Source organism: Eubalaena glacialis, chromosome 4, assembly GCF_028564815.1.
Source record: "Eubalaena glacialis isolate mEubGla1 chromosome 4, mEubGla1.1.hap2.+ XY, whole genome shotgun sequence".
NCBI classification, from domain to species: Eukaryota; Metazoa; Chordata; class Mammalia; order Artiodactyla; family Balaenidae; genus Eubalaena; species Eubalaena glacialis.
In genome coordinates, this window is record NC_083719.1 from 76,076,596 (window position 1) to 76,097,850 (window position 21,255).

Consider the following 21,255-nt stretch of genomic DNA (forward strand, 5'->3'; position numbering starts at 1 on the left):
TCAATTTTAATTTGTCAAAGAGTGATAAGCAAAAATGTGGTAATTTTTCATTCATTACTTTAAGTCAAAGCAAAGTAATCAACTTAAATAAGCTTTATAACTGAAACAGTTAGCTAAATGCAGTACCCAAAGAGTATTTAATAAACAATAGGGCACAAAACATTCAATAGTTAAAAAAAAAAAGATGTGTTACCTTGCACTAATGGGTCATCAGCCATTCTGAATAAAAAAATTCCTTCCTCTCTTAAACAGATAATGTAAAAAATTTTTTCTTAACAATGCTGAACATTGTTAAATTACACATTACTCATTAAATTACTCAAACCTCATTACTCTATGGTTGGAAATGATGTGATACATGGTCTGAACAACTTAGTTTACTTCTGTAGGACTGTATACACTGCACACCCTCCAAATACTAACTGCTGAACCAGATGAACCGACATATGTTACTTGGTATACAGTAGGTCTTACTGCATCACTTAAGGCCAGGTGGCTGACTTCAGAACCACATGCTGAGATACAGCCGGTGATTTGCACTTTCACCCTGTCCCCCATGCCATTCCAATCTGTAGAGCTATATTACTCTGTCACTTTGTTGCCAGGTCCCCCTCTTCTGCTGTCAGTTCTGGTGCTTACGGTCCATTACTGTTACTGATCTCCTTTGCCATTCTCCATCTAGCTACATCCAACTGCTAACACTTCTTTTTCTGTTTCTTCATCATTTTTCTCTTTTCCTGCTCTTCTCAGCTACCAGAAAAAAAGAGATCTACTTCACAGCCACAGTCAGCCAAATGATACACTCCTTTCCTTCTAAATAAAAAGAAAAAAGAATCAAAGCAGGTGGGGATGATCTTTGGCTTTTCAGAACTCTTTTCATCACAGTCTGATACCCAGAGGTTCATTCATTGTTACAAAAGATGCTTTATGGTTTCTTTTACTTCTAAGTTTGGAGTTACTGCAGATACTTGGTCTATAGACAATTTAAGTTTTTACAACTACAGTATTTTAGGGTTAAAAAAGTAACAGAAGACAAGGTAGCTGCTTTCTTAACCCTTAAAAAATTTACTCAAAAAAACCTGCAAAATTTTCTATTAAGATCAGACCTTAAGGGGAGTTCCCTGGTGGTCTAGTGGTTAGGATTCTGGGCTTCCACTGCCATGGCCCGGGTTCAACCCCTGGGAACTGAGATCCCACAGCCATGTGGCACAGCCAAAAAAAAAAAAAATCAGATCTTAAATGAATAGTGCTCCAAAGAAGATATACATATGGCCAAAAAGCATATGAAAAGATGCTTAATATCACCAACCAGTAGGGAAGTCAAAACCACTGAGATACTACTTCACACCCATTAGGATGGCTATTATTAAAAAAAAAAATAAGAGAGAAAATGTGCTTGGTGAGGACGTGGAGAAGTGTTGGTGACGATGCAGAGAAAATGGAGCCTCCATGCATTGCCAGTAGGAATGTAAAATAGTGTAGCCATTGTTGTTAATAATATGTCAATACTTAAAAAAAAAACATAGAATTAACACATGATCCAGCACTTCCACTTCTGGGTATATAACCAAAAGAAATTAAAGCAGAAGACTCAAACAGATATCTGCACACTCGTGTTCATAGCAGCATTATTCAAAATAGCCCAAAGGTGGAAGCAACCCCAGCACTCACAGACAAATGAATGGATAAACAAATTGTAGTCTATATATACAATGGAATATTATTCAGTCTTAAAAAGGAAGAACATTTTAACATATGCTACAACATACATGAACCTTGAAGACACTATGCTAAGCAAAATAAGCCAGTGACAAAAGGACAAATGTCGTACGATTCCACTTATATGAGGTATCTAGAGCAGAAACAGAAAATTCATAGAGAAAGTAGACTAGTGGTCGCCCAGTGCTGAGGAGAGAGGGGAATGGGGAGTTAATGTTTAATGGGTACGGAGTTTCAGTTGGGGAAGATGAAAAGATTTGGAAATGGATGGTAGTGACAGCTGCATAACAATGTGAATGTACTTAATTCCACTGAAATGTACACTTAAAAATGGTTAAAATGGGCTTCCCTGGTGGCGCAGTGGTTGAGAATCTGCCTGCCAATGCAGGGGACATGGGTTCAAGCCCTGGTCTGGGAAGATCCCACATGCCGCGGAGCAACTAGGCCCGTGAGCCACAACTACTGAGCCTGCGCGTCTGGAGCCTGTGCTCCGCAACAAGAGAGGCCGCGATAGTGAGAGGCCCGCGCACCGCGATGAAGAGCGGCCCCCGCTTGCCACAACTAGAGAAAGCCCTCGCAGAGAAACGAAGACCCAACACAGCCAAAAATAAATAAATAAATAAATAAAACTAAAAAAAAAAAAAAACCTGCTTTGTTTAAAAAAAAATGGTTAAAATGACTAACTTTATGTTATGTATATTTTACCACAATTTAAAAAAAAAGGAATGAAAAGTAAAGTTGACATAAGTTTGCTTATTTCACTTGCTACTTAGTTATCCACGGCCACTGTACAAACCCAATCTGACCCTAAAACAGACAGCTCAAGTTATGTTCAACTGAGTAAATAGTGCTTAATTTTGTTTGCACAAATGAAAAGCTTGGAAACATCTCTACATATCTGAAGACATCAGATTATCCTCATAGAGGTCTGCCTGGGAAAGCTGAGAAAAACAGGCTGTCAATAAAAAAGATCTCTCAGGCTCACACAAAACACTGAGTAAATATTCTTGAGATTTTTAAACACTGACGCCTCCATGCCTATATCCTTGCTATTCCCAGATATACCAAATACATTCCTGCCTCAGGGCCTTTTCCTAGCCTAAAACACATACCCACATACCTGCAGAGATCACTCTCTGATTTCATTCAGATCTCTACTCAAAAGTCCTCTTATCAGAGAGGCAGGTTTTGACCACCCTATTTAAAACAGCATCCGCCATCATTCTCTCTCCCCTCAACGTGCTTTATTTTTCTTCATAGCCCTTATCACTACCTGATATATCTACTTGCTAACTGTCCTTCTCTATCCGCTACAGTGTAAATTTCAGAACAAAGACCGCCCATTTTGTTCACTATTGGAAGCCCAGCAACTATAATACCACCTGGCACACTGAAGATGACCCGTAAATACCTGTTAATGGAATGAGTGGGTGCATGGTTACGGTTTCATAGGTCATGCTGCCCTCTTGGCGTTGGTGCTATTCTACCATTTACCAGCTTCACAACAGCCACTGCTTCTAAGCCATCCAGAGCATTCCCGGTTTAGGCTTAAGTGGAAGGAACACTTAAAGAGTCAGATAGAAGCCTGGTACCAGTATGTCAAAAAACTGCTCCCTGGCTTATTTTCTAAATACATCAAATGAATACAGTATATCTGTCCCTCACAATGAGAGATAAAAAACAAGCACGAAGAATACACCTCTAACACCGCTTTACGACAAAAAGATACCGTGGATTGCATCACATTTCACCTGTTTTGATAAACGGTACAAGGCACTCGCTAGCCTGAAAACCAAAGGATTTTCCCTCTGCAACTTTTCAGAGGATTTGGGGAAACAGACAAAGGCAACAAGACTGTCAATAAGTATAGCCAGACATTAAGTAACCAATTACTTGGCATAACAAATACACACTCTGGAGCACTAGAAGAATATGTTAAATCTCTGGATGAGGGAAAGAGAAGACTGCCTCCAAAATATACCTAACTTTATTTCAAAGTCAAAAGTATTCAATTAAGAATTCATCCCAGTGAAATGTCCCACCAGCGCCCATGCATGTTACAAGTTTGGGGAGCATTTTATAACTGCACTTTAATCTTCTGTCTACAGCGAATGTCTTCTGGTAAAGGTTTGGCAGGTGATGATCATTTTCGTAGAAAAATCTTCAACCAGAGAACCACCAAACCTCCCCACCTGAGAAAGCTTAGAAAGGCCCATTACGCTACAGTCTCCAGGCTCCCAGAACCCCAAACGTCCAAGAGTAAGGAGACTCATCCAGGGAACACACGTGTCCTGCCCCGCCTCGGAAGTGGAAATGGCAGGTGTAAGCTGCCCATCAGCGGGGTCCTGGACACAGGGCAGAAGTGTCCGCAGGAAACGCGGCGCCAGCGACCCCCGCCCGAGACGAACCAAGGCCAGCCTCTTCCTCTGATTCCGGCCCAGGCCTGCCCCCCCCGGAGCTCACAACCCGGCAAACGCAGGTCCTACCTGAGCTCTGCCCCCAGCTACAGGGCTGTGGGGGGAGGCGGGAGGAGGCGTGGCCTTCCAGCTCGCCAGCCGAACTCCCTCGTGCGGTTGTTACGACTTTCCCTCTCCGGATCCGCGCCCCGAACAAGTTCCAGTTGCACTTCCGGGATCCGCAGGAGACTGAAACGTCATTGCGCACACGGCGGCGGCGGCCGCGACAAGCCGGAAGGAGGCGGGGCGTGGTCGCTGGGTTGGTGCTTGTGGCGGTAGGTGGGCAGGGAGAGAGAGGCATGCGGGAGGGAAGGATTATCCTGTTATATCCCTGTGGGCTCTCTTCGCGTTTCCTTCGCCCTTTCTTCTGAAGTAAGGGACACCCCTTCCTGGGTAACTTCAGAGTATGGGGCCACCGTGAAGCCTCGTTCTCCAAGCGGAGTTTAAAAACAGTTGGGAGAGTGCCCATGCCACTAATTGCCCACTCTCCCACACATGGTTTATCCCGCTTCACCTGGTCCCTTCAACGCCAGAAAAGACAGGGGGTGGAAAAGTCTAGATTTAGAAGATTAAATTTACCTGTAAATTATGACTTACGTGAAGTAGGTACTCATTTTCTTATCTCCTGACTGCTAATAGGATGGATTGGAAACAGCTGTGTAAAGCTAGGATCACATCGCTAACAGTGGGTTGGATCTAAACTCAGCCTTTACGGTAAAAATCCCTGAGAGTAAAAATTACTCATGAAAATCCCCTAAGTGGCCCACAAAGTGCAGGATACGTGATGTTAAGTATAAATTCTAGGTCTTTAATTCTTATGCACACTTGAATGTGCGACCTCTTAGCTAGTTTATATGTTTTCATGAAAAGGGAGTTTGTAGATATCTGGGCATTTAAACAATCCTGATGAATCCGAGGGGCAACACTTTGTTTTCGTCTTGCTTAACCATTCACCAGCATTTGACACAGTTCATCACATCCTCCTTTTTGAAACTTGAAACGCTTTCTTCATTTGACTTTTGTGAACTCACAGAGCTCTTTTGATTCTTCTTTGCTAGACTCTGCCTCATTTCTTAGTGTGTCCCAGCTCTCTTCCCCTCTTTAGCCACCTTTATTCCCCAGGTAATCTCATTCTTTCCTTCACTGTCTTATATAGCATCACTGTGCTGATGGCTTCCAAATATCCATTTCCAGCCATGATTTCTTTGATTTCTATACTAACGTATCTAACTTCTTAGTCAACATATCTACTAGGATATTTAACATGCATTTCAAACTATTTTCTGTCTCCAAAACCTGTTTTCCTCTTCCTGTTGCACATCTTTACATCTCAGTAAATGGCATATTGATTCTTAGAATTGTTCAGGTCATAGTTTGATTCTTCTTTCTCTCAAGTTTCACATCCAGTCAGTCCCTCAGCAAAATCTATCGGCTCTTTTCAAAAGGTATCCTAAATCTAACCAATTCTCACCACCTCTACAACTACTATGCTAGTCCTCACTGGATGCTCTAATTGTTTCTTAATTGTTCTACACGCTTCTGTTCTTACTTCTCTACAATCTAGTCTCCACTTGTAATAGATGAATTGCCAGAAGCTGTCTGTGGACTACTTTAGGCATTAAAACTCATGGACTAATTTGAGAATTAAAACTCCAAGTGGTTCCATTGCTTGGGGTGGGGGGGGCACACTTTTGTGACTGCTACCTCCAGGAGACCTACCAGCTTCTCACTTTGAAAATCAGATAAAAATTCTCTTTTAACAGTGAGAGAAGAAAAGTGAGCATTTTGAAATATACCCAGAGCTCTCTATTTTCCTTAATAAAATCTGCCTTTAAGGGAAACTATTTTACCAGAGCCTAACCAACTGGGGGGTTACCAACCTAGTGGAATGAAAATACTCAACTCCAGACCACTCTAGCCTTTGAAGTGGAAGGAAAGTGGACAACATGCAGAAACAGAAGGGGACAGTAAGCAGAGAGATGAAACCATTGAGAAGGAATCAAAAGGACATGCTGGAAATCCAAAACACAGGAACTGAAATGAAAAACACCTTTGGTAGGCACATAAGTAGACTGGACACAACCAAGGAAGGAATCTAGATTGAGGATATGTCAATAGAAACTTCCAAAACTGAAAAGAAAAAAGAATGAAAAAGATGAAACAGAATATCCAAGAAAAGTGGGAAAATTACAAAAAGTTTAGCATATGCATAATGGGAATGCTAGAAGGAGAAGAGAGAAAAGGAACAAAGGAACTATTTGAAGTAAGGACAGAATTTTCCAAAATTAATGACAGATTAAAACCCACAGATCCAGGAAGCTTAGAGGACTCTAAACTGGATAAATACTAAAAAATTACACTTGGGCATATATAATCAAACAGCAGAAAATGAAAGGCTATGAGAAAATCTTGAAAGAGGTCAGAGGGGAGAAAACAACCAATGTAGCCTACAGAGAAAAAATAAGATATGAATTACATTGAACTTTTCTTCAGAAACTATGCAAAAAGAAAATGGAATGATATATTTAAAGTCTTGAAGACCTAGAATTTGATATCCAGTGAAATTATCCTTAGAAAATAGAGGAAAAATAAAGACTTTCTCAGACAAACAAAAATTGAGGGAAATTGTCACCAGTGGACTTGCCCTGCAAGAAATGTTAAAAAGAAGTTCTTCAAAGAGATAGAAATGTTATACATCAGAAATTTGGATCTACATGAAGAAAGAGTTTTTGAGAAGGAATAAATGAAGGTAAAATATTTTTTTAAACTTTTCTTAATTGATGTAACAGATAACACTGTTCAAAATAATATCAACATTGTGTTCTTTGATTATAGCTTATGGGTAAGTGAAATGAATGACAGCAGTGTTATAAAGGACAGGAGGGAGAAATTGAAAATACTTTGTACTTTCACTACCCATGAAGCATTATAGTGTTATTTGAAAGTGGACTTAGGTAAGTTGTAAATGTATATTGCAAATTCTAAGGCAACCATTTTAGAACATCCAAAAAAAAAGTTTTAATTGGTATCTTAAGAGAGGATGGAAACTGGAATCATATAAAATGTTCAATTAAAATCAGAGAAGGCAGAAAAAGTGTGGAAGACCAAAACAAAAAAAAAGAACGAGAAAGAATGAAGAGAAGCAATGAATAGAAAACATTTAAAGTGATTTAGATCATATTGGATTTTTAAATAACTAAGATTGAGACATTCCAAAATTATCCTAATGTAAACAGAAAAGCCATAATGCATGCCTAGCTTATAATCTAGGGGTAGGGAAAAAGATCTGACAAAGAAGGTTTAGATTGTAGTATTACAAGAAAAATTAGGATTTCTGCTTATTTCCCCCACCCCCAAGCACTACATATTCAATATATGTCATATTATGACATATATATGTGTGTGTATGTATAGATATATATATAAATAAGAGAAACTATGAATTTTAAAAGATTATGTCAAATAATTATGTAAAAATCATGTTTTCAAGCTTGAAATGGTACTTCCTCATTGGAATATTAGGACTAATTCTTCAATCTCTTCTTGGTACTTTTATGAACTTTCCCTTCCAGTTTATATCTCAATCCTGAACTCTTTTACTCCTAGTTCTCCACAATTACTTCTTTAAGCACAAAATTTACTCTTAACTCTTCTTCGTTCTAATCCTCTTATACACTGATGTCTGTATTGTGGGCAACCTGATTATTCCCAAATACCCTCAGAAACTTATTCCACCTCCCAATATTCACTGGAACTTGATATATTTAATGTTGAATATGGTCAGTGGGCTTTTAAGATATATTCCCACATCCTTATAATGAGCTTTCTTTCTTACACACACACACACACACACACACACACACACTACATTCCTGTAGTAAATCTGAGCTGTGGGTACAACTATATGATGAGTTGTGTGAGTTCTCCTAAGAGAGAGAGAAAAGACAAGTAATAGAGACCGATCCCAAGCTAACTCGTTGTTGGAATCATTAGGACTTAAAGAGCTATAAGTATATAACTATACTTAATGACTTAAAGGAAAAGAATACTCACATTGAATGAAAATACAGAAATTCTTAGCAGAGACGTAAAATTTATAATAAAGAACCAAATGGAAATTCTATTACAAAACAACAAAATATCTGAAATTTTAAAAAATTCACTTGATGGGCTTAACAGCATAATGGAGATTGTGAAGATAGAGTCCGTGAACTTGGACATACATAACACAAAAATAGCATACCTATGCACAAGAAAGTCAAACTTCTGTGAACCAACAATAAAGAGAAAATCTTGAAAGCTGCAGGAATAAAATGACACATTCATATAGGAGAACAGTGATCCAAATGATCAGAACTTGGGTCTTCTCATTAGAAACAGTGGAAGCCAGAAGAGAGTGGATCGTTTTTGAAGTGCTGAAAGAAAAAGACAGTCAATCCAGAATTCTGTATCTAGTGAAATATCCTTCAAGAGTGGTGAAATAAAAAGTTTTAGGTAAAAGGCTTTATCACAAGCAGATCTGCACTACAAGAAATGCTAAAGGAAGGGAAATAAAATCAAATGGCAATTCAAATCTTCAGGAAGAAAGAGCATCAAAAGTAGCAAATATCTCAGTAAATATATGTTTTACCTCTTAATTTCATTAAAATACATATAACTGTTTAAAACAAAAATTATAACATTGTCTAGTAAGGCTTATTGTATCTTTTGATACAGTACATATGAAAGCTAGCTATACCATAAAGGGCAGGGTGGGGTAAGTAGTGAATGTACTTTTATATTCTATAGAAAGTTAAGGATATATGTTTTAATACTTAGAATAACCACTAAAAGAAATGCAAAGAAATGTAAAAAGCCAATAGATAAATTAAAATGTATAAGAATATTCATAGCAGTTTATTTACAATAGCCCCAAACTATAAATAATCCAGGTGTCCATCAGATAGTGGCATAAACAAATTTTTGTATATTCATGCAATAGGCTACTAAACAATGGAAAGGAACAAGCCACTAATACCTGGAACAACATGAATGAACCTCAAAACATTAAGCTGAGTGAAAGAAGCCTTGCACACAAAAAAGGTATGCAGTGTTATAATTTCATTTATATGAAATTCTAGAACAGGCAAAACTGATCTATGGTGGAAAAACTAGATCAAAAACACTAAGTTTGGAAGATACCTGGCTTGTTCAAACAGTTCTAAGGAGGCCAAAGTGACTGGAAAGAAGAAAACAAAGAAGAGTAGTAGAAGAGGAAAGAGGGATGTGTGAATGAGGGATCATGTAGGCTATTGTTAAGACTTTTTACTCTGAATGAAAAGGGGAGTCACTGTAAGTAGAGGAGAGACACTACCTGATTTTAAAAGGGTCTCTATGGCTGCTTTAAGAATTGACTATAAGGGGTCAGTATAGAACTAGGTAGACAATTTGGGAGACTGTTTTGTTCATCTAGATGAACAGTGATGGTGGCTTGGACTCAATAAGTTTTAGCTCTTAATGTTATTTAAATTCAAGATAGGTTTTTCGTCATTGAATTTTTAAAAATATTCAGATATAATATATTTAATTTTCAAGAAATATTTCTTATTTTCTGATTGCTTATTTTACATAGTAGTATGTTCTTTTATGTTTACAGTATCATCCGAAAATTCTTTTCTTCTGTTTCCTCAACCATCTCTCTTTACTCTAAGGTTGGTTATTCTGTTTATTGTCATCCTTGTCTTTGATTGATTTTCTGCGAATATCTGGTGATCCCTGATTTTCTGTTTAGGTCTTTGTAAAATGGGTTATGTTGATTACTTTAGAGGTAACTAGAATGTTTTTCCTTCCAATATTTTATCATGAATATATACGAACACAAAGAAAGTTAAAATAATAGTACAGTGGACACGTGTCCCCACTACCTAGACCCTCCTGTTAACATTTTATTATACTGTACTAGCTTTGTCACATAACTGTTTACATATTCATCTTCTATTGAGCCATTGATTTATCTTTTTTAAAAAAAAAGCATTTCAAAGTAAATCATGGCATTAATTTTTCCTGTAGTTGTGTAAGTGGAGGTTTTCTAAACAGGAGGGAAAAATGAGGCTCTGAGTCAGTAGTTAGGGCTTTTCCTAGTCACAATTACCTTAAGGATATAGGGGTGGAAAATAGAAAGGTAAGCTGAAGTCTCTCACAGTTATTAAACTAAGAAGGGTTTTATTCTTGTGGAGGAGAATTTCCCTCCTGGTCTGTCTTTCTGTCTCCCTCCCCACAACCCCCAGTCAATTTTGTACCTTTTTCAGAGGAACAGTGTAACCTCAAGCTTTGCTATGTGATATTTTTCTCCTATATCATTTATTTGTTAAGATTTAGCTGTTTGTGATTTTTAAAACCCAAATAACAGCAGTTTAAGCAAGATAGAAGTTTATTTCTCACACACATAAGTGTAGGTACCCCAGGACTAGTTTTCCAATCATCAGTGACCCAGGTTTCTACATTTTTGTGGTTCTGTCGAGCTCAATATGTGCCATCTACAACTGACGAAAGTGGCTGCTCTAACTCTGGACATTATGCTCACCTTCCAGCCAGAAGGAAGAGTCCTTTAAGAATTTCCCAGCCAGAAGTTGCTCACACCATTTTTGTTTATATCTTATATGTCAGTACTTAGACATACAGTCACACATAACTACTAATGACAGATTGAAATTATAATGGAGTAATCACAGTTTGGGCACACAAAATGGAGTCAGGTGGCCATTGAGGATATGGTCTCTGGTCTCTGCATCACTGAGAGCTTGAACTTTCTTTGAAATGTTCCAGGCCCAAGGACACCACCAGCCATATTCAGAACAACACTTGCCAGCTGCAACCTTATCGTCTCAAGGTCTCCCTTTGTAACTGTGCAACCATTTCAGACCCCAACCAATCCATGCTTACCAAGCACCCTTACTTCTTGCCAGCTCTAATCATAATTCTTGAAAAACAACTCATATAATTAACTGTGGCCTTGCAACTTTTTGCCTTTATAAGCCTCTCCCATTTTGTAGTCTGGTAGAACACAATTCAGGTGTTTGTTGAATCTGTGTCTCCCAGGCTGCAGTCTTTATTTCAATCAGGTCTCCATTTCTGAATCTTTGGTTAACACTACCTGCTATTAAGTACTAGGAAATGTGATGTTGATTCAAGGTGACCATGTGCTTCACAAGACAAAAGGGAGAATGGATGTTGCAGGTACAGCTAGCAGTCTTTGTTTTAGACCTCAACATCCATATTATTTCCAGGAAGACATTTCCCAGGCAGATCGCTCACTTTCTATAGGATGCCATTCTCAGCATGTTAGCCTGAGGCAAAAGATTGCAGCCAAACCGTATCAGAGCCCAAGTTAGTTGTGTCTGTTCAGCTGACCTGTCTTGAACCGGCGCTTCCCTCAGTGCTTTTCAAAGTGCTGTGGAATTACTTTAGTGATATTATGAGAAAGCAGATAGATACTGTCTAAATAACCTTCTTAACCTTCATATCTCTTTTATATTTTGGGTTTCCTGGAATAAGAATTCATTGGAAGAAAGCATTACTCTGTGGAAGTTTGAAAGCCGTTTTCAGTATTCTCTGCCGATAGCAAAGGCTCTTTAGTTGGCAACTATCAGAGCAAATTCTGTCTCTCCACTCTGTGGTCCTAGGCCCACTGTAGCCAGCAGGGAACAGTTCAACTGAAATGACCCATCAACTCCATTCCTGTTGTTATTCTTAAAACTTCCTGGCACAGCATCAGATACCTGTATGAAGGAAAAGCTTCTTCAGCCCCTCTCTATTTGGCTTCAAGGTAACCAATTCAGCTTGTAGATTTTATTGCCTAAGGTGAAACATCCTGAGCCTGTGTACCTCTTAACTGTACCAGTGCTTACCAGGTTAGAGCTAAAAACAGTATACAGCACAACACAATTCATATGTGCGGTAACTTTATTTTCTATAAATGATCTCATCTTGTTCTATAGCTCTTAATTTTGCTAAGGTAAATTTTACCAGGTAAAGTTAACCTTTTCCAATTAAAAATTTTTCTCTGCTAAATGTTTACTCAATCCAATGAATAAACTTTCCATGAGGAATATAAATCATCTGACATTTGGCCCCCTTTCTACGTCTTAATTCTTGAGATTAGTGTTGGGTGTAGGGGAAACTTATGTGTCCTTATGGATGTGGGGCAAGAAGCCTCTGTCCCTGTGCTGGGTTCTTGTTAGAACCCAAAGGACATTGAGGTTAAAAAAAAAAAGTCATTGAGGTGACTTTTCTCCTCTCCTGTTATTGGGATTCCTACAGTAGGGTACATTGAGGTATGGGCTGGTCTGTCTCATCTGGTATTTTGGCCATTGTCTTAGTGTTCCTCACTACTCTCCAGCAGCACGGCCATTTGCCTCTAGTTATGAGAGACCTTCAATCTGTGGTCTTTGTCTCATGACACCAATCCTGGGACTGAAAAACTCATTGATGGAATGTTTCCAACAATACATTTCAATTGTATTCAAGGTGCATTATGGTTCTTAAAAAGATTAATTCTTTAAGAATATTAAATATTGCCCACTACTACTCATACCAAACAGTATCAACAAAAGATCGTAAATTCCAAGCATGAGAAAATTTGTTTGCCGAAATAGAGAACTTATATTTTTGCCAAAAAACGTATATATTTGCCAAAAAAGAGAACTTTTCTCTTTTTTCTAGGAGAAAACAGGGGAATAACTTCATGTTCTTGGGAAAGGGAAAAATTTCTTAAACAGGGTGGAAAAAAAATATGAACCATAAAAGAAAAGATTGGTAAGTTGGACCACACAAAAAAATTGCCTTTCCTAGTGTGGAAACACTGCCTTATGTGCAGGGCAAAGGTGATCCGGGCTCCAGTATTTTCAATGCACCACACCTGAGATAGATAGAGCCTTCATTCCATTAGTTGGGGGGCGGGGTGCTGGAGGAGTCCTCATCTCTTGTTTTACTTGCCAAGGACTCAGCCTCTGCACCAGGTAGTTGACGATGGGATGAAAAACGTTGAATGTTGCTCCTCACACATGTAGAAAGTTCTCAGATTGGAAATTTGGGAGAGAGGGAACCCCATGTTATTGGCTGCAGCCCTCCAGAATGGAGTCTCTGCCTTGCTTGGAGCAGAGAGGGAGAGAGCAGTGTTAGTTTAAATACCACACAGTCTAGCCTTTTTTTAACCAAATTTTCATAGATTTTCTGGAATAGATGATTCTTGATGTGCTCTTTGCCTTTTGGACCATTTTCAGAGCCTTTAAATGATGTTTGTTTGCTCATTTGTTCTTTTAACTTTTCATTTCGGGAGCAGATCAGTAGACTTTTTTACACTGTCATGCTGGAAGTCAGTACAGGGGTGCAGTTTTGAACGTGTGGAGTCTCAATTCATTTCTAATCTATTTATTTTACTTTTGAGCCCATCTTTGATTCTCTATTTTTTATTTGTTATATTTCATTTATTAGTACTATGTAGTTGGGTTAAAGATGATGTGTTAAAGCTTGGACTCTGCTGTGCATTTTTTTCATTGATGTGTAATTGACATATAACATCATTAGTTTCAAGTGTACAATATAATGATTTAATTTTTGTATATACACACAGTGGAAAATTCACATATAACTTTATAGCTCACCCTCAGTATCCTTGATACCTAGCTGCAAATCATGTAGTGCTGTATTTACTATTGAAAAAAGTTAGTTTATAAGTGGACTCATCTAGTTCAAACACATGTGCAAGGGTCAACTGTCTTGTGAAATCAACACAATAAGTCTAGTTACATCCTTCATACATAGTTACAATTTTTTTTCCTCCTGTTAAGAACTATTAAGATCTACTATCTTAGCAACTTTCAAATATGCAATACAGAATTATTAACAATAGTCATCATGTTGTACATTAACTACATGCCCGTGACTTTTTAATTTTATAAGTGGAATACATTTATTTTTCTGTCAAGATGTGGAGACTTTGGGAATTCCCTGGCAGTCCAGTGGTTAGGACTCTATGCTTTCCCTGCAGGAGGCACGGGTTCCCTGGCTGGGGAACTAAGATAGTGCAAGCTGCACATCACAGCCAAAAAAAAACGATGTAGAGATTTTATTTTTGTTACTTGTGTACATACAAGTGTTCCTTTTATTTAAAAAATATTTTTATTGAAGTTAAGTTGATATATTAGTTTCAGGTGTACAGCTTATTGTTTCAGTATTTTTATAGATTATACCCTTATAAAAGTTATTACAAAATAATGGCTACTATTCCCTGTGCCGTACAATATATCCTTGTTGCTTAACTACTTTATACATAATGGTTTATATCTCTTATTCCATAAATCCATCTTGCCTCTCCCACTTTCCTCTCCCCACTGATAACCCCTAGTTTGTTTTCTGTATCTGTCTGTTTCTGTTTTGCTATATACATTCATTTATTTTATTTTTTAGATTCCACATATAAGTAATATCATATATAGTATTTCTCTTTCTCTGTCTGACTTATTTTACTAAAAATAATATTCTGTAGTTCCATGCAGGCTGCTGCAAATGACAGAATTTCATCCTTTTTTTATGGCTGAGTAATATTCAATTGTATATATTGATGGACACTTTAGGTTGCTTCCATATCTTGGCTATTATAAATAGTGCTTCGATGAACATTGGAGTGCATGTATCTTTTCAGATTAGCGTTTTCATTTTTTTCTGGATATATGCCCAGGAGTGGAATTGCTGGATCATGTGGTAGTCCTATTTTTAGTTTTTTGAGGAACTTCCACACTATTTTCCATAGTGGCTGCACCAATTTACATTCCCACCAACAGTGTAGCAAGGTTCCCTTTACTCTACTTCCTTGTCAACATTTGTTATTTGTAGACTTTTTGATGATGGCTATTCTAATAGTTGTGAGGTGATATCTCATTGTGGTTTTGATTTGTATTTCTTTAATAGTTAGTGATTTGGGGCATATTTTTATGTGCCTGTTAGTCATCCGTGTGTCTTCTTTAGAAAAAAATATCTATTCAGGTCTTCCACCCATTGTTTTTTTTTTTTGATTGTGTAGTTGTTTGTTTGATATTGAATTGAATTATCTGTTTATATATTTTGGGTATTAACCATTGTTGGTCATATCATTTGCAAATATTTTCTCCCATTCAGTAGGTTGTCTTTTCATTTCATTTTCTCTTTGCAGTATGTTTCTCAATGTGTTTCCTAAAAAGCTTTTTAAGTTTAATTAGGTCCCATTTGTTTAGTTTTGCTTTTATTTCTTTTGCCTTAGGAGACAGAAAAATATTGCTACAATTTATATCAAAGAGTGTTCTGCCTATCTTCTCTTCTAGGAGTTGTTTTTTTTTTTTTTTTTTTTGGTTTCAGGTCTTACATTTAGGTTTTTAAATGCATTTTAAGTTTACTTTTGTATGTGGTGTGAGGAAATGTTCTAATCTAATTTGTCTACATGTAGCTGTCCAGTTTTTCCAGCACCACTTATTGAAGAGACTGTCTTTTCTCCATTGTATATTCTTGCCTCTTTTGTCATGGATTAATTGACCACAGGTGTGTGGATTTATTTCTGTGCTCTCTATTCTGTTCCATTGATCTATGTGTCTGTTTTTGTGACAGTACCATGCTATTTTGATTACTTTAGCTTTATAATATAGTCTGAAGTCAGGGAGGGTGATATCTCCAGCTTTGTTCTTTTTCTCAAGATTGCTTTAGCAATTCAGTGTCTTTTTTAGTTTCATATAAATATTAGGATTATTTACTCTAGTTCTGTGAAAAATGTCATGGGTGTTTTTTTTTGTTGTTTTTTTTTTTTTGTCATGGGTGTTTTGATAGGGATTACATTAAATCTGTAGAATGCTTTGAGTAGTTTGGCCATTTTAACAATATTAATCCTTCCAATCCCAGAGCATGGGATATCTTTCCATTTCTTTGTATCATCTTCAATTTACTTCATCCATGTTTTATACTTTTCAGAGTATAGGCCTTTCACCTCCTTGGTTAAATTTATTTCTAAGTATTTTATTCTTTTTGATGCAGTTTTAAATGGAATTTTCTTTAACTTTCTCTTTCTGATGTGTATTATTAGTGTATAGAAAAGCAACAGATTTCTGTATATTAATCTTGTATCCACCAACCTTACCTACTTCACTTATTAGTTCTAATAATTTTTTGGTGGAGACTTTAAGGTTTTCTATATCATGCCATCTGCAAATAGTGACAGTTTTACTTCTTCCCTTCTGATTTGGATGTCCTTTATTTCTTATTCTTATCTGATTGTGGTGGCTAGGTTTTCCAATACTGTGTTAAATAGAAGTGGTGAGAGTGGGCTTCCTTGTCTTGTTCCTGAATTTAGAGGAAAGGCTTTCAGCTTTTCATCATTGAGTATAATATTAGCTATAGGTTGAGAGAATATGTTGAGATGTTTTCCCTCTATACCAACTTTGATGAGAGTTTCGATCATGAACGAATGTTGAATATTGTGAGATGCTTTTTCTGCATCTATTGAGATGATCGTGTGATTTTTATCCTTCCTTTTTTTAATGTGGTGTATCACATTTATTGATTTGTGAATATTGAAACATCCTTGCATCCCTGGAATAAATCTAACTTGATAATAGTGGATCATCCTTTTTATGTGTTGTTGGATTTGGTTTGCTAATATTTTGTTGAGGGTTTTGGCATCTGTATTCATCAAAGATATTGGCCTGTAATTTTCTTTTTTGGTAGTGTATTTGTCTGGTTTTGGAATCAGGGTAATGCTGGTCTTGTAGAATGAATTTGGGAGTATTCTGTCCCCATAAATTTTTTGGACTAATTTGAGGAAGATAAGTATTATCTCCTCTTTGTATGTCTTGTAAAATTCCCCTGTGAAGCAATCTGGTCCTGGACTTTTGTTTGTTGGGAGATTTTTAAATTACAAATTCAAGTTCACTACTAATGATCAGTCTGTTCAAATTATTTATTTATTCCTGACTCAGTCTTGGCAAGCTGTATGTTTCTAGAAATTTGTCCATTTCTTCCAGGTTGTCCAATTTGCTGGCATATAACTGTTGATAGTATTCTCTTAGAATTCTTTTGTAGCTCTGTGGTATCATTTGTTATTTCTCCTCTTTCCTCTCTTATTTTGTTTATTTGGGTCCATTCTACTTATTGGTGAGCCTAGCTAAAGCTTTATCAATTTTGTTTATTTTTTCAAAACACCAGCTGTTGGCTTAACTGATCTTTTCTAATTTTTTTTTTGGGGGGGGGCAGTCTGTCCTCTATTTTATTTCTTTCCTCTCTGATATTTGTTTATTTCCTTCTGTTGACTTTGGGCTTTGTTCTTCTTTTTCTATATCCTTTATATGGTAGGTTAGGTTGTTTATTTGAGATTTTTCTTGTTTCTTAAGGTAGGCCTGTATTGCTATAAACTCCCTCTTAGAAGTGCTTTTGCCACATCCCATAGATTTTGGAGAGTTACATTTCCATTTTCATTTGTCTCGAGGTATTTTCTGATTTCCTCTTTGATATCTTCATTGACCTATTGGTTTTTTAATAGCATGTTATTTAATCTCCACGTGTTTGTTCTTTTCCCATTTTTCATTCTGTAATTGATTTCTAGTTTTATATTGTTGTGGTTGGAAAAAATAATTGATACAATTTCTGTCTTTTTAAATTTGTTGAGACTTGTTTTGTGGCCTAGCATGTGATCCATCCGGGAGAATGTTCCATAGGCAGTTGCAAAGAATCTATATTGTGCTGTTTTTTAATGTAATGTCCTATAGATATCTACTAAGTACAACTGGTCTATTATGTCATTTAAGAGCACGGTTGCCTTATTGATTTCTGGTCTGGATGATCTGTCTATTGATAAAAATGGGGTGTTAAAATCCTCTACTATTATATTATTGTTGATTTCTCCCTTATGTCTGTTAGTATCTGCTCTATGTACTTAGCTGCTCCTGTATTGGGTGCATATATGTTAATGAGAGCAATATCCTCTTCTTTTATTAATCCCTTTATCACTATGTAATGCCATTCTTTGTCTTTGTTATAGGCTTTGTTTTAAAGTCTATTTTGTCTGATATGAGTATTGCTACCCCTGCTTTCTTGTCATTTCCATTTTCATGCAATATCTGTCTATCCCCTCACTTTTAGTCTGTGCCTTTAGCTCAGAATTGAGTCTTATAGGTAGCACATAGATGGGTCTTGGTTTTCATCCAATCAGCCACCTTATGTCTTTTCACTGGAGCATTTAGTCCATTAACATTTAGATAAATTATTGATAGGTATGTACTTTGCCATTTTATTACTTGTTTTCTAGTTGTGTTTGTAGTTATTCTCTGTTCATTTCTTCTACTTTTTGTTTCTTCCCTTGTGGTTTGATGACTTTTTTAGTAGTATGCTTGTGCTCCTTTCTTTTTATTTTTGTGTATCTATTGTAGGTTTTTGATTTGTGGTTATCATGGGGTTTATATATATTGACCTATAACTGTATCTACGTGTTTTAAACTGGTAGTCATTTAAGTTCAAAAACATTCTAAAACATCTACATTTTGTACTCCCCTCCACCACTTTTTGTGTTTTTGATGTCATGTTTTACATCTTCATGTTTATCCTTTAACTTTTCATTGTAGTTATAGTTGTTTCTACATTTTTTTTCTCTTTTAATCTTCATACTGGCTTATTTAAGTAGTTGATCCTCAGTTCTTTGTATTTCCTCTCCTTGTGGGATTTTCCATTTTCTATGGATTCTTACTTCTTTTCCACTTAGAGAAGACCCTTTAACTTTTTTTAGGGTGGGTTTAGTATTGATGAACTGTTTTAGTTTTTGCTTGTTTGAGAATTATTTATCTTTCCTTTGATTCTAAATGATAATGTTGCTGAGGAGAGTATCCTAGTTTGCACATTTTTCTCTTTCAGCACTTTGGATATATCATGCCACTCCTTCTGGCCTGCTGTTATCTTAAATTGGCTGCTAGCCTTATGGAGATTCCCTTGTATATGACTCTGTTTTTTACTTGCTGCCTTTAGAATTCTCTCTTTAACTTTAACTTTTGCTATTTTCATTTTGATGTGCTTTTGTGTGGTCTTTTTGGGTTCATCTTGTTTGGGACTCTCTGTGCTTCCTCTACCTGGGTATCTGTTTCCTTCTTCAGGTTTGGGAAGTTTTCAGCCATGGTTTCCTCAAATACATTTTCCAACCCTTTCCCTCTGTCTTCTCCTGGCATCCCTATAATGCAAATTTTGGTATGCTTAATGTTATCCCAGATATCTCTTAAAATGTATTCGTTTTTAAAAATTTGTTTTTCCTTTTGCTGTTCTGATTGGGTGATTTCAATAATTCTGTCTTCCAGATCACTTATGCATTCTTCTGTATCACTTAGTCTGCTATTCATTCCTTCTAGTGTTTTTATTTTTTAATTTCTGTTATTGAATTCTTTATTTCTGATTGGGTCTTTTTTAATATTTTCTAGTTCCTTGTTAAAATGTTCACTGTGTTCATCTATTCTTTTCCCTTATTCAGTTAACATTCTTATTACCAATGCTTTGAATTCTTTTTTTTTTGGCCATGCCTCATGGCTTGCAGGATCTTAATTCCCTGACCAGTGATTGAACCCACAACCCTGGCAGTGAAAGTTCAGAGTCCTAACCATTGGACCACCAGAGAATTCCCTTTGAATTCTTTATCTGGTAAACTGTTTATTTCTGTTTCATTACTTATTTTTACAATGGTTTACTTGTAAGAAACCTTTTACTGCTCTTTTAACTGAGAGCAGTTTCTCTACCTTTTCATTTTGCTTAACTTTCTCTGCCTCTATGAATTTAAGTGAAGCAGTTACCTATTGCAGTCTTAAAGGGGTGTTCTTATGTGGGAGCATCCCTTTACAGACTGTGTGCCCATTGCCCTTGATGGGAGAGCTGGATTTGACATGGATGTAAGTCAGGTCTTTCTTCAGGGTATTTTTGGCAGCTATCACCTTAGTAAGGTGTGGGGCTGGAGATGGAGGTGCTAGAGCTGAAGACTGGAATGAGGTGAGACTTCCCCTCTGCTTAATGGTTATCTCCACCCTATCAGGGACAGGGTCTGATCCCATGTTGCTGCAGTGGAAGTCCTTAGGGTCATGCCCAGGCTGACTCAGTTCCCTTTAAGTATGTTCTTTCCTCTCTCCCAGCACCAGAACCCTTTCCCCAGCATGGGGAGTTCTGAAGCGGGTTGGACGCACACGTGGTCTCAGTTTCTTTTGGCCCCAGACTGAGTTCCAAGCTGCCTCAGACGTACTTCCTGTACAGGTGCCTGCAATTGTTTCCCTCACTTTGCTCAGATGCAACCTCAGGTGGAAGTCCATTTTGTCCCTCACAGCTGATCACTGCCCCCAGCCTACGCCACCCCTGCCCTGTTGTGGAGCTGTTTTGCAGGGCAAGTGGGTCCCTCACGGACTCTCAGCAGTGTATCGGCTTGTGAACTGCAGTAGAGCTGCTGCCATCAGAATTCTGTGCTGGTTTTGATACTCTGCTTGAATAAGCACCAACAGTGGCCACCAGTGTCCCACCCAGGCTCCACCCCAGGACCACGTCACCTCTGTGTACCACAGTCAAGTTTTCTTCCCAGCCATGGCAGCCCTAGATCCCATGTCACACTGTGGAGTAAGTGGAGCTGGATCATTCCTTTGGATCAGACTGGGGTAGGTGCTAAGGCAATCACAGGAAACCCAGCAGCCATGAGAGAAGTCCTCTAACTGCCTTCTCTGCCCTGCCTTGGTGTCAGGCCAACACACGTGCACCCTTCACGAACAGAGTACTTGCTTCCCACAGCCCTATTAGTCCCTGCTGTCCTCCAGCCAGCTAAGGGAGCTCATCTGCCTGGTATATGACCCAGGACTGGGGCACCCAATCTATGGCTCTCACCACTCACTCCCCAGGGTGGGTCTCTGCCCATGTATTTTCCCTTTTCCTCTAAGTCCCCTCCCAGGGGCATTACCTGATCGCTTTTCAACCCTTCCTACCTGATTACGTGTGGATCTTTTTCACAGTGTTGTTTGTACAGGAATCTTCCTGCCAGTTTCCAGTTAGATTTTGGTGAGAATTGTTCCACGTGTCA

General features: G+C 37.6%; 1 protein-coding gene and 1 long non-coding RNA gene across 7 annotated transcripts in view; one reads left to right on the forward strand and one right to left on the reverse strand.

Moving 5' to 3' along the window:
* Positions 1-4,435, reverse strand: part of ARB2A (ARB2 cotranscriptional regulator A) — a 403,635-nt gene extending 399,200 nt beyond the window's left edge. For 5 of the 6 annotated variants that reach the window (XM_061189445.1, XM_061189443.1, XM_061189441.1 and 2 more), the window contains exon 1: positions 4,206-4,285. The gene's annotated coding sequence lies outside the window, so the exon portion shown is untranslated. Of the gene's footprint in view, positions 1-4,205 lie in introns of all 6 variants that reach the window. The other variant, XM_061189446.1, reaches the window with a different exon arrangement.
* LOC133090871 (uncharacterized) overlaps positions 4,402-21,255 on the forward strand; it is a 32,006-nt gene continuing 15,152 nt past the window's right edge. The window contains exons 1-2 of the long non-coding RNA XR_009700819.1: positions 4,402-4,450; positions 9,157-9,257. This is a non-coding gene — a long non-coding RNA (uncharacterized LOC133090871). The remainder of the gene's footprint in view (positions 4,451-9,156; positions 9,258-21,255) is intronic.